A 6,554-nucleotide genomic window follows, 5' to 3' on the forward strand; every position below is an offset into this window, starting at 1 on the left:
GGCATTGGTCTTCTACTCCATTTTTGAGAGCCTAAGCAAAACCCTTCTTGGAGAAGAACTGTTATGCACTCAAGCAGCATTTATAGTCAAGTACATCTGCTGCTTGAGTGGTAGTTACTTTCTTCCACATCAGGTTCCTTCAAATTATTCCTATTAGATCCACTACTAATATCAGTCCAGACAAATTTAACAACAGCACTGAAGTGCCTTAAATGAAAATTCAATAGACAGGTCTAAGTACAACACTGAAGTACAGAGGTACTAGTAATTTGCAAATGGGAAGACAAGTCCAAAGTCTCCCACTGCAGCATAAACAAGTTGGACCAACACATAAGCAACACTAAGATTACTGAATGACTATTCATTTGAAATTCTCTACTAGCTGGATGAGTTAATTTCATGTTTTCCTTCTCAATTTATTTTTTAAAAAAAAAAGGTTCTCTACTGTCATGAATATCAAATGAAGAGAAAGAAAAACTAGCCACTGTAGAGATTAGATCTTGATCAACAATAAATTCTCGGCCTCGTAGAGTCAGACAAGCTACTGGTGCCATTCAGACGTGGCAACTTAAAGTTCAGCAGTCACGTGTGCCTGAACAAGGTGTGTACAGCACACAACCTCTGACTGCCTACCACGAGAACACAGCTGCTGACTTTTGGTGGTGGTAAGATTTCTTTGTGTTGCTGAGTGATGCCAACGTGTGTTACTTCCATGCTCATCAAAAAATTCCCCATGACTGGCAGAATAAAAATGCCAATTTACCTTTTAAACCTTGAACTACTCACACAAGAGAGCTCAGGCTTCAGCTGGAAGCAAGCTAGTTGTACTTACTTCTGCATGTTTACTGTGAGCAGTTCTACTTTAAGGGACATTGCTAGAGACTAAAGCAGAAAACGTTTGATGAATCGCCATCTGAACACACTCTCAGGCCATGCTAATACATCAAGGTTTCTAAAAGCTTGTTTTCAGATTAGACTCAAATTTGAACCTCAGAATTTAGTTGTTTATAATCTGTGATGCCTACCACATGAAAAGATTTAATCCCAAAAGTGCTATGGATAGCAGCTGTCTGGTAGAACATTAAGTCAGTCCCCACCCTGCTTTGGATGTCATTCTGTCAGTATGTGTCATTTTGAAAAATATTTTGAAAACTATGTTTAACTTCAAATCCCCATTAAAATAAGAGTATTTCATGAACTTAGTTTTCAAAATTCTTTTGCTGATTTATAGGTAAGTTCTACTCTAACCTGTATAGTTAGGGTGGAAATGTATTGATACATGGTATGAGTTATATTTAAAAAATGGTTCACACTGTACACTTTACAGTGAACTTGCAGTGAAGTGTACACATGTTGTGTGCTCAGACATTGCTCAACACAGGTCTGGTAAACAATTCTAATTACAGAAACCTGAACTCAGAGTTCGTTCTAGTGGTGGTGAGGTGAAGGGGAGGGTTGTTATTAGGTTACGGGGTTTGAGTTTGTTTTGGATTGGTTTTTTCCTCCTCCAGAAACTGATGTGAATGCAGGCAACTATTGCCTCTGAGCACAATTCAAGGTGTAAACTGATGAAGCCGTTCCTGGCTTCTGTGCTTTCCATCTGGATTTCTCACTCCTCCTCCCTCAAACTAAATCAAATGGGACCAGTTAGGTCATTCAAACTAACACTCCTTTGATTCAAATGTTTAAACATTACTAATGGAGAACTAACCGTGGAATTTATTTTCACTCTTAGTTAAACAAAGTTCATGCTCAAATGATCTTCAATGCCTTGCATAAAGCCTTTGCCAGAGGGATATCAAGATATACAAGTCACTTCTTGAGGTTGGCAATACTCCGTAGTTAACTAAATATAATAATCAGTTTAGAACATCTCAGCAACCTTCCAGGGACCCGAACTTATAGGAGTAAGTCTCTTACACAGATGTGAAAACCGAAACACCCATTGCCAAAACAGAGAGGACAAGTGTGGAGCACGACCAAAAGATGCTCTTGCTCAGTCTGGAATACACTACATGCGTGTAGCATTGGCACCTTTTGCCTTTCTCCCTGCAGGACAAGAAGATTCCCTTCAGTGAAGCCAACAAGTGTGCCACGGCCACAATACCCACTCATCAGGGCAAGACGACTCTGGATTGGGCTATGAACAGATGGATTACACAAAAGGCCTGAGGGGGAGAAAAGATGACTTCTAATACATGAGAGGTATGAGAAGGCCCCAGTGCACTCTAACAAAGAGCTCCTTCACTGGGATGCTTTCTGCCCATTCTGCAAAATGGTAGCAGAGGAAGTCGCTCCCGAAGTCAGAATGCAGGCTGTGAAGGATGTCAGACAGCCCAGACGTTGCCAGAGGAAGAGAAGTAGTATCGTGCAGGTTTAAAAAAGGAAAAAATAATTAAGAAGCAAAGGTAATCAATGCAATGAAAGAGTATGACATAGTCAGGAATGTTTAGTAAGCCTCAAGACTTTGCTTGCATGGTATTTCAAAGCAGTATTTTATTCCAAAATTACACAAAAGATGCTTTCTGAAGGACAGCAAAGTCACAAACACCTAATGCAAAAGATAAGCTAGCAAGCCCTTTCAAGGGGGGGGAGTGGAGGGATCAATCATTGTAGCAAATTTTTGCCAAGTTAATCTTGCAGACCAAACAAAAACAAAACCAAAAACAGCTCAGGACAGGCAATGTCAGTAGGACCAGAAGAGAGCTTCCAAGGTCCAAACACAAACCCACTGAGCCCTCTTCATAAATATTTGTGTTCTCTCCCTCTGTCCCATGGCTTCCATGCTCTGATACAGCTGTTAAAAGAATGGTCCTAAGCCACCTAACACATTAAGGGGAGGGGGGAACCCAAACCCAAACCAAACTAACCACACACACACAAGACCCACTTGTTTGTTTAAGTATTTCCTAAAAACATATTTGTGACAATTTATCTTTTTTGCTGCTATAACTCATAGAATGTTATAGCATCAGATACAGCACTGTAAACTCTCAGATCATCTGTCAGAAGAGCAGAATCAAGATTTTGAGCCTAAATAAGACTGCCTCAAAAGTCCTTTAAGAACCCTTTTCTTCTTTCCAAAACCTCCTGTCCCTGTCAGTTTAATCAGATATTAGGAAAAAATTTGTAATTAAATCTTAAAAATCTTAGTACTCTAAACATTACTCACTGAAAATTAATTCTGATTTTTATCCAACCAACAACTATGCATATTGTTTTCTTAAATTCAGAACTACCACAGAGAAAAAAATTGTTTTGTTCATTCTTAAGTATACCCCTGAGCACATCCTTCAAGTTCTGATACAGTCAGCAGAATCCCTACACACCATGAGCTTCTCATTTCAATAGACATAATCCAGAATATCCAAACATTTTTTTATTTTGAGTCTCTACATTCTGGAAGTCATGCCAGAAGGCATCTGCTAGTTACCTGAGTATTTCCGTAGCACAGTATCACCCCAAAAACATATCAAGTACATAAAGTCACAGAAACACAACAGAGAAACAGGTGTCTATTGTTCCAAAGACTACATCACCTACCATTCAAATACTGCGAACTGGAAGTGTTTTGTTGGAAACTCTTTAAAAAAAAAATCAGTTATTTTAAATATTAAACCAGAGACTAAGCACTTCATAAATGTAATATGCATAATGCCTAACTTTTGTTTATTTAACACTGAAGTATCTCTCTAGGTTAGGTTATTACTAGGCTATTTAGGTGAGAATATAAATGAACTTCACCCTTAAGTTCTGAAAAGCTCACCAAGAAGACAGTGACTTAAAAAATAAAAGGCCAAAACATTTCTCTTTAGGTTTTCCTTACATTAGAAAACAGCCTCCAGGCTTGGGCTCTTTTCACCACAGAAAAATGATTATTTAGGAAAAGAACAAAGAACAGAACACAAAACAGATTGCCCGTCTAGCAAGAAAGCAGCTACCCAAAGCAAAGAGCAGTAGCAACAACACACTATACTCCTGTATCAAAGAGGTTAACACAGGCACTACTCTTCAAGTCCCAAGCATACTTGGCTTAGATAGAGCACCATTTATTTGTGCATCACTACCAAGGCACAGCACTGCAGTTTATGTACACTTTGAGGTTTCCACAATTGAATTTTCACAAGTCAGCTATCTTCTTAACTCTAAAAGAAGTTAAAAGCATTCAGTTTGTTTGCCCTTTCTCTTTTCCTTCCATTATTTTTCCCCATCATATCTTTCAACACAGTATTTGGAATAGTTCTCCCTCCTCTCCCAAAGGATTCTTTGATGACCAAAGAATTGCCTTCAGCAGCTTTACCAAATTACAGTGTTAAATTGTGTCTCTAAATTTCTTCAATTTTTCAACTGCCAGGAGCATGAACTTTGTAAGAGAAAGTGATATAAAGATAAGTTGTCCTTCCTTACTTAACTTTCGACTTTGCCTTGTAGTCACTACCTAGGCCCCCTGTTGTTGCTCGGGACTTTGAAACAACACACCAAGGCTGGGCTGGTTGCCTTCCTGGTTTGACCCAGCCTCCAGTTTTCAGATTACCGGATTTACAGCCTACACTGCTGAAGGGGGAACTGCCACCATGTGACACTGAACACTTGTGCTGCTAACAGGGGATAACATGAGCTTGCTCAAGGTGAAGGGAGAACCAAACACCAATGTTTTTTCCCCACAACAATATCAGTCCAAATGATTTGCGGAACTATTAAGCTGGGATTCTTAGAAACAGCTGCTTTAATCACAGCCTTCATGCAGAAAGAAACTAACCAGACCAGAACAGAAAAAGCAGCTCAGCCATGTAAGTTTCCTAGCACTCTCTGTTTAAAGAGTTGCTGGTTTGTTTTGGGGAGGTCTCTTTGTTTTTTAAAACTTCTGCAGATATCCAGCTCAAAAGGGTGCCAGTTGGACTGGAATGAGAACATTTCTTTCCATTTATTTGGAGACACAGGGTGAAAGTCATCATGAATAACAACCGTGAACCTATGCTGTGTGTCCCAACATGACATGGATCTGCTGGAGCGCGTCCAGAGTAGGAGCTCGAAGATGATCAGAGGGGTGGAACACCTCTCCTGAGAAGACAGGTTGAGGGGGTTGGAATTGTTCATCCTGAAGAATAGAAGGCTCCAGAGTGATCATATTGCAGTGATCCAGTACCTGAAGGGGATCTACAAGAGAGCTGGAAAGAGACTTTTGACAAGAGCATGTAGCGACAGGGCAAGGGAAAAGGGCTTTTAACTCAAAGAGGGTTGGTTTAGATTAGATATTAGGAAGAAATTCTTACTGTGAGGGTGGTGAGGCACTGAACAGGTTGCCCAGAGAGTGGAGGATGCCCTATCTGTGGAATTGTTCAAGGCAAGGCTGGATCAGGATATTAGGATTCTTACTGTGAGGGTGGTGAGGCACTGAACAGGTTGCCCAGAGAGTGGAGGATGCCCTATCTGTGGAATTGTTCAAGGCAAGGCTGGATCAGGCTCTAAGCAACCTGGGCTAGCAGCAGGTATCCCTGCCCAGGGCATGGGGGTTGGAACTAGATGATCTTTTGGGTCCCTTCCAATCCAAACCAGTTTATGATTCTGTGATTTCAGTACATGGATTTAGTTTAGGGACTTCTTAGTTTGATAGTCTGATGGATGAACAATTTAAAATCCTATTATGAGACAGCAGCCTTTTTTCTCCTTGCATAATCCTGACACTATTACATTATAGCATTATTTTAGAGTATTTCCAGTGGAACACTGAAAATAGGATCAGGCATATGATCATTACCCAATCTATACTATTTTAAGCAAAACCTGTTGTAAGATAACTGAATGCACAGGCTTTTTAAAAATGCATTATTCCAATTTTACAGGTGCAGTATGTTTAAATCACTTCCTTGAAAAAGAATATGATCCCTGGCCACTGGCTGGTAATCCTGAAATAACCAAGCTATTCAACAAGTAGAACAGCTGAGTATACAGGACTCTGACAGAAAGGTGCATACTGATAGACAAATTATACCACTAATACTGTTAGAGTGACAGCAATCCTTGTAACAAACCCCCATATTCACCTGCTTTCTAGAAGGCTCATTCCACAAATGTTCCCTGCAAAACACTAGTTTTGGAATATTTCACAGTGGTAAACTGCTCAGAGATACCTTTCTTTTTTAAGACAAACAAACAAAACGAGGGTTTTTTTCTTCAGCTTGCTGAAGATTAAGCCATCTAAAACATCCTCCTCAGTGTAAGCACCACACCCAAAAATCTGCATATTCAGTTTAGACCGGTTGGTCAGTACTGCACACAAAACAAGATACTACTCTAAAACACACCTATCCTGGCAAATGTGACCAGAATCAGTGACGCGTGCACAGAGGGGTCACACGATAGCAAAGCAGCTGCAAGTATTGCTCATCTGGGGGCTGTTTGATAAACACGCTTTGGAAACACCCTTTTTGCAATACTTTTGAGTGCCTGAAAATACTAACTTGGAAGGAGAAAAAGTCATTATCTGCTAGTTGACATTTTACTAGAAACAAGCTTGAAACGTCAATAAATCAAACAAGTGACTCCTGCTAGCC

Source organism: Acanthisitta chloris, unplaced genomic scaffold (assembly GCF_000695815.1).
Source record: "Acanthisitta chloris isolate BGI_N310 unplaced genomic scaffold, ASM69581v1 scaffold21778, whole genome shotgun sequence".
In the NCBI taxonomy this organism is placed as follows: Eukaryota; Metazoa; Chordata; class Aves; order Passeriformes; family Acanthisittidae; genus Acanthisitta; species Acanthisitta chloris.